The sequence below is a fragment of the Penaeus monodon genome, chromosome 6, assembly GCF_015228065.2.
Source record: "Penaeus monodon isolate SGIC_2016 chromosome 6, NSTDA_Pmon_1, whole genome shotgun sequence".
NCBI lineage: Eukaryota > Metazoa > Arthropoda > Malacostraca > Decapoda > Penaeidae > Penaeus > Penaeus monodon.
In genome coordinates, this window is record NC_051391.1 from 13,893,999 (window position 1) to 13,911,178 (window position 17,180).

A 17,180-nucleotide genomic window follows, 5' to 3' on the forward strand; every position below is an offset into this window, starting at 1 on the left:
ATACCATTTAGTGAAAGAGAGTTCCTAAAGTAATTCAGTTCTCATTGTCCTTATATTTTATGTGAAAAGGGTCATCAACGTGGGCCGGCCTATTTTTAGCACCCTCTGCTCTGGAGCCATCCTACCACACACACACACACACATACTTATATATACACACACACACATACTTATATATTATAATAATATATTATATATATATATATATATATATATATATATATATAATATAAAAATTATATATATATATATATTATATATATATATATATATATATTATATATGATTATATATGTGTGTGTGTGTATATATATAACTAATATATATATATATATATATTATATATATATATATAACACACCCCACACACACACACATCTTTCTCGTAATGACTGTGCAGCAGACGTTTAACCTATGAAATGCATCGCAAGTTTACATCATTAGGTAATCATTGCGTCTCTTTCTGGGAGGAGATGCAATTATGGATCGCTTTTGCAATCAACAGGCAAGAACTAATGCACGAATTGATTACACGAAAGACGGCACAGAGAGTCTGATTGATGTCACAGTTTCTTGAAACGTTTAAAGTTCTTTTGTATTGCAATAAGGCCTCGATGGCGCAGTAGGCAGCGCGTGAGTCTCATAATCTCAAGGTCGTGAGTTCGATCCTCACTCGGGGCAGTAGCATCTGCCAGTCTCTTCCTGATTGGTGGGTCACTTACGCAAATCGCAGGCATAGCTTCTGTTGCACAAACTGATCACACGAAAGACGGGGTAAAAACGGCACAACTTTGTATGACGTCACAAAAGCCTTCCCTTTACCTGCTTCTTTCTTTCATTTCTCCTTTCTCTTCCCCACTCACTTTCCTTTCCTATATATCCACTTTTCTGTTTATCTACATTCCATTTTCCTATCTCTCGCTTCCTCCCTCATATTATCCCCCATTTCCTTTCTTTCTATCCTTTCATCCATTCTTTCTAATTTCCCCTTTGCCCCCTCTTCCCTCCCCTTTGCTCTTTCTCTCTTTCTAACCCTTCCCCAATCTCTTTTTCCCTCCCTATTCCTCTTCCCTTTCTTTCCCTCACTGTATCTCCTCTACTCTCTTCCTGTCTTCTTCACACCTCTTTCTCTTAGTTTTCTTTCCCTGTTTGTCTGCGTCTCTCTATCTCTCTGCTTCTCTCTCTTTCTCATTCACACACACACATAGAGAGAGAGCCCCCCCCCTCTCTCTCTCTCCTTCCCTAGATACCTAGACAGATAGATAGGTAGATAAAAAGATAGATTGATAGACAATTAGAAAAATAGATGGTTAGATAGATAGAGAGAGGGGGGGGGGCTCTCTCTCTCTCTCTCTCCTTCCCTAGATACCTAGACAGATAGATAGGTAGATAGAAAGATAGATTGGTAGACAATTAGAAAAATAGATGGTTAGATAGATAGATAAATAAATATGGATAAATAAAGAGAGAGACACGAAGAGAGAGGGAAAAGCTGACAAGGAGTTTGAGAGAGACAGTCGGAGAGGGAGAGAGAGACAGAGAGAGAGAGACTCGAAGAGATAGATAGCAGAAGTTAAGGTAAAGGACATCTAGTTTTCTGTGACAATACATAGATAAAGACAGTGCGAGGGGGGGGGTATGAGATAAAAAATTCAGGAAGGAGGAAAGAGGAAAGAGGCGATGGAAATGAAATGGTAGATAAACTGAAACACAGGTAAATAGAGGAAAAAAGAAGGTGAGTGGGAGGGAGGAGAATGAAAGAAAAGAGCAGGGAAAGGAAAAGCTTTTGTGATGTCATACAAAATTGGACTGTTTTTATGCTGTCTTTCGAGTGATCAATTTGTGCAACAGAAGGCGTGGCCGCGCAATGTAGAAGTGACCCACCAATCACGAAGCTCCCCCAGGAAGGGGCGAGCTGCCCTTGGACGCTCCTCCTCCTGACAAGAGATTTGTGATTAGTGGATCGTGTGTGTAGGTCAGTTCTCTCCCGGCCGCCGCAGCGTGCATTGAAGCTGCCACTTTTCGGCCTCTACTTTTTTGCCAGGATTTGTTACTGAGCAGGCTTCATACCATCTGTGATAGGAGTGTGGGGGGCGGGGGCTCCCAAAAAGGCCGATCTTTTGGCCAGAATTTGACACCAGCTAAAAGAATATTCAACTCCACTTGAATCAATATTCAGACTTTTCTATGAATAAATAGATACCTCGTAAAATAAAATACTTCCAGGTAGTTCACCTTAGCCAAACCCAACCAGCCAGGAGCTGGAAAAAATCGACCTAACTCGTTTCCCTCTCTATCCCCCTTTTTGTCTCTGTCTACCTTTTTCTCTCTTACTCATTCTCTTCTCTCTTTTTTTTTTATTATTCTTTAACTTTTAGTTGTCTCAGCAGACGCCATAACAACTGAATTATCAGGCTAACTTATTGTTCTCTTAGCTTCTTTGAACGTATTATAGTTTATGAGAGGAACATCGCCTCGATGGCGCAGTAGGCAGCGCGTGAGTCTCATAATCTCAAGGTCGTGAGTTCGATCCTCACTCGGGGCAAGGATTTTGAGCGAGGAGTCAAGGGAACACGAAGCCCAGAAACCGTTGTTTCCTTGAAGGGAATCGCACTCCACTTTGGCAACAGGACGGCGTTTTAATTTATCTTTTTTGTCTCTTGATATTCATCTTTATTTCTTGGTCATACTTGCATTCATTTCTCTTTTTTCATACCTTTTTATTTACTCTCTCTTTCCTTACATACGTACGTCTAGTGTGAGCGAAACTGTTTGATGCCTCAAAATTTACCACGAAATATATGATGAGACTCTCTCTCTCGCTTTTCTCGCCATCCTCCATTCATCACCGTCACGAGCTTTGTGGACGTAGCCTTGTCGGCGGAGGGCAGCCCACAAAGCAATCAGGTTGGCGGCGCGCTGTCCCCCGCGCGGGAAGGACTTTACATGGGGCGTAGGTAACCAGCTCCGACCCGATCTCTTAGTGCTAAGGACGCGGGTTTAGCTCTCAGATGTGTTCAAACAAGTACTTATTGTTGGTTGTATATTCGAAATTACATATCTACATGGTATTGGAGGGAGAGAAGGACACACACACACAGTGTATGTGTGTGTGTGAATGAGAAAGAGAGAGAAGCAGAGAGAGAGAGAGAGAGAGAGAGAGAGAGAGAGAGAGAGAGAGAGAGAGAGAGAGAGACGCAGACAAACAGATGCATAGATCAGTTGAGATAGGCACTCAAAAACAGGGAAAGAAAACCGAGAGAAAGAGGTGTGAAGAAGACAGGAAGAGAGTAGAGGAGATACAGTGAGATGAAGGAAAGAAAGGGAAAAGGAATAGGGAGGGAAAAAGAGAGTGGGGAAGGGTTAGAAAGAGAGAAAGAGCAAAGGGTAGGGAAGAAGGGGCAAAGGGGAAATTAGAAAGAATGGATGAAAGGATAGAAAGAAAGGAAAGTGAGTGGGGAAGAGAAAGGAGAAATGAAAGAAAGAAGCAGGTAAAGGGAAGGCTTTTGTGACGTCATACAAAGTTGTGCCGTTTTTACCCCGTCTTTCGTGTGATCAGTTTGTGCAACAGAAGCTATGCCTGCGTTTTGCTTAAGTAACCCACCAATCAGGAAGAGACTGGCAGATGCTACTGCCCTTCGACGCTCCTCCCCCTCCTGGGAGGAGACTTGCGATTGGTGGATCGCTTCTGCAATTCGGAGAGTAGACTATTGCACAAATTGATCAGGCGAAAGACGGTGCAAAAAGTGATTAAGTTTGGATGACGTCACACGGTCCCCACTGAGGAATCACCAGGCCAGACCCATCTCTCACCCCCCCCTCCCTCATTCTTTCTCACTCTCCACTCCACTCTCCTTTTTCCCCTCCATCCTTTCCCCATACCTCTCTTTCTCACTCTCTTCTTCCTCTTTTTCTCTCTCTCTCTCTCTCACCTCCTTTCTCCCTCCCTCCCTTCTCCACCCCGTCTCTCACACACACACTCTTCTCCCTCTCTCTTTCCCTCCCCCCCTCCTCTCTCCTCTCTCTTCTCCCTCTCTCTTATATATATATATATATATATATATATATATATATATATATATATATATATATCTGCCAGAGGAATCGTTCATTCATTTGAGGTCTGCGGCAAGATAAGCATCTGACAAACAGAATAAGGATAAGAAATTGTTCAACCATATTTATAAGTGCTCGAAAAGAACTATCGCAATGGATAGATGGGATAGAGGGTATGAGACAGAGAAATGAGTGCAAGATTGCAGAAGAGCGATAGGGAAGGTAGAGAGGAAAATTAGAAGTTAAACATAAAGACAATAAAATGCCGTCCTTTTACTAAAGTTGAGCGTGTTTTCGTTTAAGGAAACAACGGTTTCTGGGTTTCGTGTTCTCTTGACTCCTCGCTCAAAATCCTTGCCCCGAGTGAGGATCGAACTCACGACCTTGAGATTATGAGACTCACGCGCTGCCTACTGCGCCATCGAGGCCATATTGCAGGTAAAGGGTTTTTAGATAAAGAGAGTGGAGGGGAAGAGTATGAGAAAAGGATGCAGGCAGAAGGAAAGAGGAAAGAAGCGATGAAAAATAAATGGTAGATAAACTGAAAGACGGGTAAATAGAGGAAAAAAGGTGAGTGGGGGAGGGGGGAGTGTAAAAAAAGGAGCAGGGAAAGGAAAGGCTTTTGTGACGTCATACAAACTTGGACTGTTTTTATGCCGTCTTTCGCGTGATCAATTTGTGCAACAGAAGCCGTGGCCGCGGATTGCAGAAATAACCCACCAATCACGAGGCTTTCCCAAGAATGGGCAGGCAGATGCTGCTTCCCTCCGACGCTCCTCCTCCTCCTGGGAAGAGATTTGTGATTGGCGGATCGTGCAGGTCAGTTCTCTCCCGGCCGCCGCAGCGTCAACATCTGGAATCTTGCCTCAGCTCCTGCATTGGAGCTGCCAGTTTTTAGGCTTCCAATTTTTGACAGGATTTGTTATTGCGCATGCTTTATGCTATCTGTGATAGGAGTGTGGGGGGCGGGGGCTCCCAAAAAGGCTGATCTTTTGGCCAAAGTCTGACTCCAGCTAGAAAATATTAAACTCCACGTGAATCAATATTCTCTCCTATAAATAAATAGATTACTTCCTAAAATAAAATACTTCCAGTTAGTTCACCTTAGCCAAAGCCAACCAGCCAGGAGCTGGAAAAAAAATCGACCAAACTCATTTCCCTCTCCCTCCCCCTTTCTGTCTCTGTCTACTTTTCCTCTCTCTTTCTCATTCTCTTATCTTCTCTCTTTCTTGATTATTGTCTCAGCAGACGCCATAACAACTGAATTATCAGGCTAACCTTATTGTTCTCTTAGCTTCTTGCATTCTTTTAACCTATTAATGGTTTTATAAGAGGAACATGGCCTCGATGGCGCAGTAGGCAGCGCGTGAGTCTCATAATCTCAAAGTCGTGAGTTCGATCCTCACTCGGGGCAAGGATTTTGAGCGAGGAGTTAAGGAAACACAAAGCACAGAAACCGTTGTTTCCTTGAAGGGAATCGTACTCCACTTTGGCAACACTTTTTTGTCTCTTGATTTTCATCTTTATTTTTTTATCATTCTTGTATTCTTTTCTCTTTTTCATATCTTTTCAACTACTCTTTATTTCTACCATCTCTCTTTCTTTACCTACGTACTTCCAGTGTGGGCGAAACTGTTTGATGCCTCAAAAGTTTCCTCGCAATATATGATGAGACTCTCTCTCTCTCTCTCTTATATATATATATCTATCTATCTCTCGCTTTTCTCCCCATCCTCCGTTCATCACCGTCACGTGTTTTATGGGCGTATCCTTGTCGGCACCGGCGGAGGGCAGTCGGTGCGCCCACAAAGCAGTCAGGTTGGCGGCGCGCTGTCCCCCGCGTGGGAAGGAGCTTACATGGGGCGTAGGTAACCGGCTCCGACCCGATCTCTTAGTGCCAAGGACGCGGCTTTAGCTGTCAGTTGTGGTCAACCAGGTACTTATTGTTGGTTGTATATTCGAATTCTACATATCTGCATGGTATTGGAGGGAGAGAAGGTGACACACACACAAACACACACACACGGAGTGTATGTGTGTGTGTTACTGAGAGAGAGAGAGAGAGAGAAGCATTGAGATAGAGAGAGAGAGACAGAGGCAGATAAACAGATTGAAAGACAAACAGATACATAGATCGGTGGAGATGGGCACACAAAAACAAGGAAAGAAAACTGAGAGAAGGAGGTGTGAAGAAGACAGGAAGAGAGTAAAGGAGATACAGCGAGATGAAGAAAGGAAAGGGAAGAGGAATAGGGAGGGAAAAAGAGAGAGGGGAAGCGTTAGAAAGAGAGAAAGAGCAAAGGGGAGGGAAGAAGGGGCAAGGGGGAAATTAGAAAGATTGGGTGAAAGGACAGAAAGAGAGGAAATGGAGAATAAAATGAGGAAAGAATCAAGAGAGATGAACATTGTAAGAGTTGAGTTATGTTTATATTCATGATAAATAACAATATATATCATGCTAATGATACAAACAAGGGTTAGAGAGAAAGAAAATGCAAGGGGGAGGAGAGAAGGGGCAAAACGGAAATTAGAAAGAATGGATAAAAGGTAGAAAGAGAGGAATATGTGGGATATGAGGGAATGTAGATAACAGGAAAGCGGATATTTAGGAAAAGAAAGTGAGTGGGGAATAGAAAGGAGGAATGAAGGAAAAAAGCAAGGAAAGGGAAAGCTTTTGTGATGTCATACAAAGTTGTGCCGTTTTTACTCCGTCTTTCGCGTGATCAATTTGTGCAACAGAAACCGTGCCCGCGTTTTCCCCCAAGTGACCCACCAATCACGAGCCTTCCTCCGTAAGGCGTTGGGGGATGCTACTGCCCTTCCACGCTACTCCTCCTCCTGGGAGGGGACTTGCGATTGATGGATCGCTTCTGCAAGTCGCAGAGTAGACTTTTGTTCAAATTGATCACAATAAAGACGGTTGTAAAAAGTGACTAAGTTTGGATGACGTCACAAAGTTCCAACTGAGTAATCACTGGGCCAGACCCATCTCTCATCCCTCCCCCTCTTTCTTTCTCAATCTCCACTCTCTCTTTTTCCCTCCATCCCTACCCCACCCCTCTCTCTCTCACTCTTCTTCTATCTCTCTCTCTCTCCCACCTCCTTTCTCCCTCCCTCCTTTCCCCACTCCATCTTTCTCACACACACACACTCTTCTTCCTCTCTCTCTCTTTCCCTCCTCTCTCTCTCTCTCCCTCCTTTTCTCTCTTTCTCTTTCTCTCTCTCTCTCTCTCTCTCTCTATCCTTCTGCCAGAAGAATTGTTCATTCATTTGATGTCTGCGGCAAGTTAAGCATCTGACAAACAGAATAGGATAAGAAATTGTTCAACCATATTTATATGTGCTCGGCATGAACTATCGCAATGGTTAGATAGGGTAGAAGGTGCGAGGCAGAGAAATGAGTGCAAGATTGAATAAGAGCGATAGGGAAGATAGAAAGGAAAATTAGTAGATTAAACATAAAGACAATAAAATGCCGTCCTTTTAGCAAAGTCAAGCGCGTTTTCGTTTAAGGAAACAACGGTTTCTGGGCTGTGTGTTCCCTCGACTATTCGCTCAAAATCAAATGTTCCTCTCATAAAACCATAATACGTTCAAAGAATCCAAGAAGTAGTCTGATAATTCAGTTCCTTATGGCGTCTGCTGAGACAACTAAAAGTTAAAGAATAATCAAGAAAGAGAGAAGATAAGAGAATGAGAAAGAGAGAAAAAGTAGACAGAGACAGAAAGGGGGAGGGAGAGGGAAACGAGTTAGGTCGATCTTTTTTTCCAGCTCCTGGCTGGTTGGGTTTGGCTAAGGTGAGCTACCTGGAAGTATTTTATTTTAGGAAGTAATCTATTTATTTATGGAAGAGTCTGAATATTGATTCAGATGGAGTTGAATATTTTTCTAGCTGGAGTCAGACTTTGGCCAAAAGATCAGCCTTTTTGGGAGCCCCCGCCCCCCACACTCCTATCACAGATAGCATAAAGCATGCGCAATAACAAATCCTGTCAAAAATTGGAAGCCAAAAACTGGCAGCTCCAATGCAGGAGCTAAGGCAGGAGTCCAGGAGATGTTGACGCTGCGGCGGCCGGGAGAGAACTGACCTGCACACACGATCCACCAATCACAAGTCTCTTCCCAGGAGGAGGAGGAGCGTCGAAGGGAAGCAGCATCTGCCTGCCCATTCTTGGGAAAGCCTCGTGATTGGTGGGTTATTTCTGCAATGCGCGACCACGGCTTCTGTTGCACAAATTGATCACGCGAAAGACGGCATAAAAACAGTCCAAGTTTGTATGACGTCACAAAAGCCTTTCCTTTCCCTGCTCCTTTCTTTCACCCCCCCCCCTCACTTTTTTCTTCCTCTATTCACCTGTCTTTCAGTTTCTCTACCATTCGCTTCTTTCCTCTTTCCTTCTGCTTGATGCCCTTTACCTTTGTCTTCACCTATCTATCTATCTCTTCGACTCTCTCTCTCTCTCTCTCTCCGACTGTCTCTCTCAAACTCCTTGTAAGCTTTTCCCTCTCTCTCTCCCTCTATTTATCCCTATCTCTTTATCTATCTAACCATCTATTTATCTGATTGTCTATCAATCTATCTTTGTGTCTGCCATCTATCTGTCTGTATATTCATCTACCTGTCTATCTATCTATCTGTTTAGGTATCTAGGGAAGGAGAGAGAGAGGGGGGAGGCAAAGTGGATAAGAGAGGGTGATAAAATGGAGAGAGGAAGAGTTTTGGAAGATAGGGAAAGAGGGATATAGAGGGAGAGAGGATGTTATGATAGAGACAGAAAGAGAGAAAATAAGAGATAATGAGAGAAAGTCGCTGATGGCACACGCACACACATACTCACACACACAAGCAAATGAAGACACCCAGACAAATATGTTTCACGAAAAGTACCCTTCGAAATTAAACAGAAATTAATTGATCATGTGGAAAGGTGAAAAAGAAAGGCAGCGGCAGAGTCGCTGGTGCCACACACACACGCGCGCGCGCGCCGCGCATGCACGCACGGACACACACAAGCACGCATGGACACACACACACAGACCACACACAGACACACACACATACGCATGGGGGGAAGAGTGAAAAAAAGGAGCAGGGAAAGGAAAGGCTTCTGTGACGTCATACAAACTTGGACTGTTTTTATGCCGTCTTTCGCGTGATCAATTTGTGCAACAGAAGCTGTGGCCGCGAATTGCAGAAGTGACCCACCAATCACAAGGCTTCCCCAGGAAGGGGCGGGCAGATGCTGCTGCCCTCCGACGCTCCTCCTCCTCCTGGGAAGAGACTTGTGATTGGTGGATCGTGTGTGCAGGTCAGTTCTCTCCCGGCCGCCGGAGCGTCAACATCTGGAATCCTGCCTCAGCTTTCTACATTGGAGCTGCCACCTTTTGGCCTCCAAAAGGTGGAATAGTAGTAAACTGAAAAAACGAAATATCAAGGAAGAGGAAGAGAGTCGGGAAGGGAAAGGCGGAAATGAAAGAAATGAGCAGGCTCTGTGACGTCACGCGAACTTGGGCTGTTTTTATTTCGTCTTTCTCATGATTAATTTGTGCAACAGAAGCCGTGCCCGCATGTTGCAGGGGTGACCCAACAATCACGAGCCTCCACCAGGAGGGTGCGGTCAGAAGCTACTGCTCTTCGGCGCTCCTCCTCCTCCTGGGAGGAGACTTGCGTTTGGTGGATCGTTTTTGGAATTCGTAGATCATAATATTGCACAAATTGATCACACGAAAGTTTGGATGACGTCACAAAAGCTTCCACTTCCGACTTCTGACTCAAATTTTCTCCTGCTCTCTCTCTCTCTTTCTCTCTCGCTTTCTCTCTCTCTCATAGGAAGAGGAGCGTCGAAGGGTAGCAGCATCTGCCCTTCCCTTCACTTATGTGCCATGCTTCTGTTGCACCAACTGATCAGGCGAAAGACGGCTTAATAGCAATTCACTTTCTTGACCGCTTCACCCGGTGGATATTTCTCTTTCTGCCTTTCTTGGTTCATTCTTTTTCATTTTCTTTTCCTACAAGCATGACTGCATGTGTGTGTGCGTGTACGTGTCTTTTCTAAACTACGTTAGCCGCCGTCTTTCTCTTTAACCTTTCCACATGATCAATTAATTTCTATTTGTTTAATTTCGAAGGGTACTTTTCGTGAAATATATTTGTCTACGTGTTCTCGTTTGCTTGTGCTTGTGTGTTTAGATTTGTGTCTGTGTGAGTGAGTGTGTGTGTGTATCCATGCGAGTGTGTGTGTGTGTGTGTCCGTGTGTGCATGCACGTGCGCGTGCGTGTGTGTGTGTGGTCTGTGTGTGTGTCCGTGTGTGCATGCGCGTGCGCGCGTGAGTGTGTGGTCTGTGTGTGTTTGTGTGTCCATGCGTGCGCGTGTCCCTGTGCATGTGTGTGTGTGTGTGTGTGTGTATGTGTGTGGTATCAGCGACTCTCCTGTGAATTTCTGTAACGCCTTATGATTATTTTTGCGGTGTCTTTCTCGTAATGACTTTGTGCAGCAGACTTTTAACCTATGAAATACATCGCAAGTTTACATCAGCAGGTAATCATTGGCTCTCCTTCTGGGAGGACACGCAATTGCTGGATCGCTTTTGCAATTCACAGGCAAGGACTATTGCACGAATTGATCACACAAAAGACGGCACTAAGAGTCTGAATGACGTCACAGTTTCTTGACACTTTTGAAGTTACTAATGCTCTTTCTGGCGCAATATTCCCTTCAAGGAAACAACGGTTTTTGTGCTTCGTGTTCCCTTGACTCCTCGCTCAAAATCCTTGCCCCGAGTGAGGATCGAACTCACGACCTTGAGATTATGAGACTCACGCGCTGCCTACTGCGCCATCGAGGCCATGTTCCTCGTTTAAAATCATAATACGTTCAGAGAATCCAATAAGCTAAGAGAACAATACGTTAATCTGATAATTCAGTTGTTATGGCGTCTGCTGAGACAACTAAAAGTTAAAGGATAATAAAAAAAAGGGAAGATATAAAATGAGAGAGAAAAAAGTAGACAAAGACAGAAAGGGAGAGGGAGAGGGATACGAGTTAGGTTGATTTTTTTCAGCCCTTGGCCGGTCAGGCATAGCTAATGTGAGCTACCTGGAAGTATATTATTTTAGGAAGTATCTATTTATTTATAACAGAGTCTGAATATTGATCCAGATGGAGTTGAATATTCTTTTAGCTGGTGTCAAATTTTGGCCACAGATTACATGAAGCTTGTACAGTAATAAATCCTGTCAAAAAGTGGAGGCCAAAAGGTGGCAGCTCCAATGTAGAAACTGAGGCAGGATTCCAGGTGCGGCGGCCGGGAGAGAACTGACCTGCAGACACGATCCACAAATCACAAATATCTTCCCAGGAGGAGGAGGAGCATCGAAGGCAAGCAGCATCGGCTTCTGTTGCACAAATTGATCACACGAAAGACGGCATAAAAACAGTCCAATTTGTATGACGTCACAAAAGCCTTTCCTTTCCCTGCTCCTTTCTTTCACCCCCCCCTCACTTTTTTTCTTCCACTATTTACCCGTCTTTCAGTTTATTTATCATCCCATTTTCATCGCTTCTTTCCTCTTTCCTTCTTCCTGATTTTTTTTTTCATTTTCTCTCCCCCCTTTGTACTATCTTTATCTATTGTCACAGAAAACTAGATGCCCTTTATCTTTAACTTCACATATCTATCTATCTCTTTGACTCTCCCTCTCTCTCTTTCCGACTGTCTCTCTCAAACTCCTTGTCAGATTTTCCCTTTCTCTCTCTCTCTCTCTCTATCTCTCTCTATTTATCCGTATCTATCTTTTTAACCATGTATTTAGCTATCTATCAATCTATCATTCTATCTACCCTCTATCTGTCTGTGTATTCATCTGCCTATCTATCTAAGAGGATAAGAGAGGGTGAGAAAATGGAGAGAGAAAGAGCTAAGGAAGATAAGGAAAGGGGGATATAGAGGGAGAGAGGAAGGTTATGATAGAGATAGAAAGAGATAAAATGGGAGATAATGAGGAAGGGCGAAAGGGAGAGATGGGGACGAGGAATGGAATAGTAGTAAACTGAAAAACCGAAGTATCATCGAAGAAGGAAAGAGCCGGGAAGGGGAAGGAGAGGATGAAATGAGCAGGCAGAGGGAGAGCTTTTGTAACGTTACGCAAACTTGGGCTATTTTTATCCTTTTATCCTGCGTGATCAATTTGTGCAACAGAAGCCGTGCCCGCGTGTTGCAGGGGTGACCCAACAATCACGAGCCTCCACTAGGAGGGGGCGGTCAGAAGCTACTGCTCTTCGGTGCTCCTTCCCCTCCTGGGAGGAGACTTGTGTTTGGTGGATCGTTTTTGGAATTCGCAGAGCAGACTATTGCACAAACTGATGACACGGAGGACGGTGCAAAAAGTGGCTAAGTTTGGATGACGTCACAAAAGTGTCATCCAAACTTAGCCACCTTTTGCACCGTCTTTCGCCTGATCAATCTGTGCAATAGTCTACTCTGCGAACTGCAGAAGCGATCCACCAATCGCAAGTCTCCTCCCAGGAGGGGGAGGAGCGTCGAAGGGCAACAGCATCCTCCCACCCCTTACGAAGGAAGGCTCGTGATTGGTGGGTCATTTGGGCAAAACGCGGGCATGCCTTCTGTTGCACAAATTGATCACGCAAAAGACGGAGTAAAAAACGGCACAAGTTTGTATGACGTCACAAAAGCCTTTCCTTTCCCCACTTCTTTCATTTATTCCTCCTCTCTCTTCCTCACTCACTTTCCTTTCTTATATATCCGCTTTTCTATTTATCTACATTCCATTTTTCCTCTCTCGCTTCTTTCCTCATATTATCTCCCATTTCCTCTCATTCCAGCCTTTCACCCGATCTTTCTAATCTTCACTTTGCCCCTTCTTCTTTCCCCCTTGCTCTTTCTTTCTTCTAACCCTTCCCTTTTCTCTTTTTTCCTCCCTATTCCTCTTTCCTTTCCTTCCTTCATCTCGCTGTATTTCCTCTACTCTCTTCCTGGCTCCTTCACACCTCTTTCTCTCATTTTTCTTTCCTTGTTTTTGTGTGCCTATCTCCACCGATCTATGTATCTGCTTGTCTTTCAATTTGTTTGTCGGTGTCACTTTCTCTCTCTATCTCTCCTTTTCTCTCTCTCTCTCAGTCACACACACATACACTCTGTGTGCGCGTGTCCTTCTCTCCCTCCAATACCATGTAGATATGTAGAATTCGAATATCCAACCAACAATAAGTACCTGGTTGACCACAACTGACAGCTAAAGCCGCGTCCTTGGCACTAAGAGATCGGGTCGGAGCCGGTTACCCACGCCCCAAGTAAGCCTTGTGTAAGAGGGGGACAGCGCGCCGCCAACTGACTGCTTTGTGGGCGCACCGACTGCCCTCCGCCGGTGCCGACAAGGATACGCCCATAAAACACGTGACGGTGATGAACGGAGGATGGGGAGAAAAGAGAGAGAGAGAGAGAGAGAGAGAGAGAGAGAGAGAGAGAGAGAGAGAGAGAGAGAGAGAGAGAGAGAGAGAGAGAGAAAGAGAGAAAGTAAGAGTGAAAGAGAGAGAAAGAAAGAGAGAAAAAGAGAAAGAGAGAGAGAGAGAGAGAGAGAGCGAGAATGAGAGAGAGAGAGGGAGTCTCATCATATATTTCGAGGAAACTTTTGAGGCATCAAACAGTTTCGCCCACACTGGAAGTACGTAGGTAAAGAAAGAGAGATGGTAGAAATAAAGAGTAGTTGAAAAGGTATGAAAAAGAGAAATCAATGTAAGAACGACCAAGAAATAAAGATGAAAATCAAGGGACAAAAAAGAGAAAATAAAACGCCGTCCTGTTGCCAAAGTGGAGTGCGATTCCCTTCAAGGAAACAACGGCTTCTGGGCTTCGTGTTCCCTTGACTCCTCGCTCAAAATCCTTGCCCCGAGTGAGGATCGAACTCACGACCTTGAGATTATGAGACTCACGCGCTGCCTACTGCGCCATCGAGGCGATGTTCCTCTCATAAAACCATTAATAGGTTCAAAGAATGCAAGAAGCTAAGAGAACAATAAGTTATAATAACAATAAGCTTGATAATTCAGTTGTTATGGCGTCTGCTGAGACAACTAAAAGTTAAGGGATAATCAAGAAAGAGAGAAGATAAAGGAATGAGAAAGATGAAGTCTGTACAGTAATAAATCCTGGCAAAAAAGAAGAGGCCAAAAAGTGTCAGCCTCAATGCAGGAGCTGAGACAGGAGTCCTGGAAATATTTTATTTTAGGAAGTAATCTATTTATTTATAGAAGAGTCTGAATATTGATTCAGGTGGAGTTAAATATTTTTCTAGCTAGAGTCAAAAAGGCCAAAAGATCAGTCTTTTTGGGAGCCCCCGCCCCCCACACCCCTATCACAGATGGTATGAGGCCTGCACAGGCAAAAAATAGAGGCCAAAAAGTGACAGATTCAGTGCAGGAGCTGAGACAGGATTCCAGGAGATGTTGACGCAGCGGGGGCCGGGAGCGAACTGACCTGCAAACACGATCTACCAATCACAAATCTCTTCCTAGGAGGAGGAGGAGCGTGGAAGGGAAACAGCATCTGCCCGCCCCTTCCTGGGGAAGCCTCGTGATTGGTGGGTCACTTCTGCAGTGCGCGGCTCCGGCTTCTGTTGCACAAATTGATCACGCGAAAGACGGCATAAAAAACAGTCCAAGTTTGTATGACGTCACAAGAGAATTTCCTTTCCTTGCTCTTTTCTTTCATTCTCCCCTCTCCCACTCACCTTATTTTTTTCTCCATTTATCTGTGTTTCAGTTTATTCATTTTATTCATTTCATTTTCATCCTTCTGCCTGAATCCTTTTCTCATACCCCCCCCCCCATCGCACTCTCTTTATGTATTGTTACAGAAAACTAGATGCCCTTTACCTGAACTTCAGCTATCTATCTATCTCTTCGACTCTTTCTCGCTCTCTCCCACTCCGACTGTGTGTCACACTCCTTGTCAGCTTTTCCCTCTCCGTGTCTCTCTCTCTCTGTTTATCCCTATTTATCTATCTATCCATCTATTTATCTGATTGTCTATCAATCTATCTTTATCTGCCATCTATCTGTTTGTTTATTCATATACCTGTCTTTCTATCTACCTATATATCTATCTAGGTATCTAGGGAAGGAGAGAGAGGGGGGGGGGGGCGAAAGAGGAAACGAAAGGAGTGAGAAAATCGGGAGAGAAAGAGTTAAGGAAGATAAGAAAGGGGGTATAGAGGAAGAGAGGAAGGTTATGATAGAGACAGAAGGAGATAAATTGGGAAATAATGGCAGAAAGACGAGAGGGAGAGATGGGGACGGGGAATGGAACTAAAAAAAAAAAAAAAAAATCGAAATATCAAGGAAGAGGAAGAGAGTCGGAAAGGGAAAGGCGGAAATGAAAGAAATGAGCAGGCTGAGAGAGTGATTTTGTGACGTCCCGCGAACTTGGCCCGCGAACCTCCCTCTCTCTCTCCCTCTCCGACTGTCTCTCACACTCTTTGTCAGCTTTTCCCTCTCCGTGTCTCTCTCTCTCTATTTATCCCTATTTATCTATCTATCTATCTATTCATAGCTTCACCCGGTGGATCTTTCTCTTTCTCTCTGCCTTTCTTGGTTCATTCTTTCTCATTTTCTCTTCCTACAAGCTTGACCGCATGTGTGGTGTGCGTGTACGTGTCTTTCCTAAACTGCGTCAGCCGTCTTTCTTTTTAACCTTCCCACATGATCAATTAATTTCTGTTTGTTTAATTTCGAAGGGTACTTTTCGTGAAACATATTTGTCTGTGTCCTCATTTGCTTGTATTTGTGTGTATAGGTTTGTGTGTGTGTGAGTGAGTGTGTTTGTGTATCCATGCGCGTGTGTGTGTGTCCGTGTGTGCATGCGCACGCGTGTGTGTGTGGTCTGTGTGTGTGTGTGTGTGTGTGTGTGTGTGTGTGTGTGTGTGTGTGTGTAGTATCAGCGACTATGCCGTTGGGTAGCCAACTAATATCTCCTCTAAGAAAAATCTTTATGCATATATTATTTACAGAACTAACTTTTGTGCGTTGTTTCTCTTTGTTTCGCCAAATATCTCTCCTGTGAAATTCTCTAACGCCTTATGATTATTTTTGCGGCGTCTTTCTCGTAATGACTTTGTGCAGCAGAATTTTAACCTATGAAATACAGCGCAAGTTTACATCAGTAGGTAATCATTGCCTCTCCTTCTGGGAAGAAACGGATTTGCTGGATCGCTTTTGCAATCCACAGGCAAGTACTATTGCACGAATTGCTCAAATGAAAGACGGCGCAGAGATTCTGAATGACGTCACAGTTTCTTGACACTTTTGAAGTTACTAATGCTCTTTCTGGAGCAATATTCCCTTCAAGGAAACAACGGTTTCTGTGTTTCGTGTTCCCTTGACTCCTCGCCCAAAATCCTTGCCCCGAGTGAGGATCGAACTCACGACCTTGAGATTATGAGACTCACGCGCTGCCTACTGCGCCATCGAGGCCATGTTCCTCGTTTAAAACCATAATACGTTCATAGAATCCAATAAGCTAAGAGAACAATAAGTTAATCTGATAATTCAGTTGTTATGGCGTCTGCTGAGACAACTAGAAGTTAAAGGATAATAAAAAAGAGAGAATATATAGAATGAGAGATAAAAAAGTAGACAAAGAGAGAAAGGGGGAGGGAGAGGGATACGAGTTATGTTGATTTTTTCCAGCCCTTGGCCGGTCAGGTATGGCTAATGTGAGGTACCTGGAAGTATATTGTTTTAGGAAGTATCTATTTATTTATAAAAGAGTCTGAATATTGATCCAGATGGAGTTGAAAATCCTGGCAAAAAGTGGAGGCCAAAAGGTGGCAGCTCTAATGTAGAAGCTGAGGCAGGATTCCAGGTGATGTTGACGCTGCGGCGGCCGGGAGAGAACTGACCTGCACACACGATCCACCAATCACAAATCTCTTCTTTGGAGGAGGAGCGTCGAAGGGCAGCAGCATCTGGCCACCCCTTCCGGGGGAAGCCTTGTGATTGGTGGGTCACTTCTGCAATGCGCAGCCACAGCTTCTATTGCACAAATTGATAACGCGAATGACGGCATAAAAACAGTCCAAGTTTGTATGACGTCACAAAAGCCTTTC

At 44.2% G+C, this 17,180-nt stretch overlaps 7 non-coding genes across 7 annotated transcripts; 3 read left to right on the forward strand and 4 right to left on the reverse strand.

The window, feature by feature from the left end:
• Window positions 1–608: 608 nt before the first annotated feature.
• Window positions 609–681, forward strand: Trnam-cau. The gene has a single exon. It is a non-coding gene; the product is annotated as a tRNA-Met (tRNA).
• Window positions 682–2,472: 1,791 nt separating this feature from the next.
• Trnam-cau lies at window positions 2,473–2,545 on the forward strand. The gene has a single exon. It is a non-coding gene; the product is annotated as a tRNA-Met (tRNA).
• Window positions 2,546–4,411: 1,866 nt separating this feature from the next.
• Trnam-cau lies at window positions 4,412–4,484 on the reverse strand. The gene has a single exon. It is a non-coding gene; the product is annotated as a tRNA-Met (tRNA).
• Window positions 4,485–5,397: 913 nt separating this feature from the next.
• On the forward strand, window positions 5,398–5,470 carry Trnam-cau. The gene has a single exon. It is a non-coding gene; the product is annotated as a tRNA-Met (tRNA).
• Window positions 5,471–10,830: 5,360 nt separating this feature from the next.
• On the reverse strand, window positions 10,831–10,903 carry Trnam-cau. The gene has a single exon. It is a non-coding gene; the product is annotated as a tRNA-Met (tRNA).
• Window positions 10,904–13,959: 3,056 nt separating this feature from the next.
• Window positions 13,960–14,032, reverse strand: Trnam-cau. The gene has a single exon. It is a non-coding gene; the product is annotated as a tRNA-Met (tRNA).
• A 2,440-nt stretch (window positions 14,033–16,472) lies between these two features.
• Window positions 16,473–16,545, reverse strand: Trnam-cau. The gene has a single exon. It is a non-coding gene; the product is annotated as a tRNA-Met (tRNA).
• Window positions 16,546–17,180: the final 635 nt, after the last annotated feature.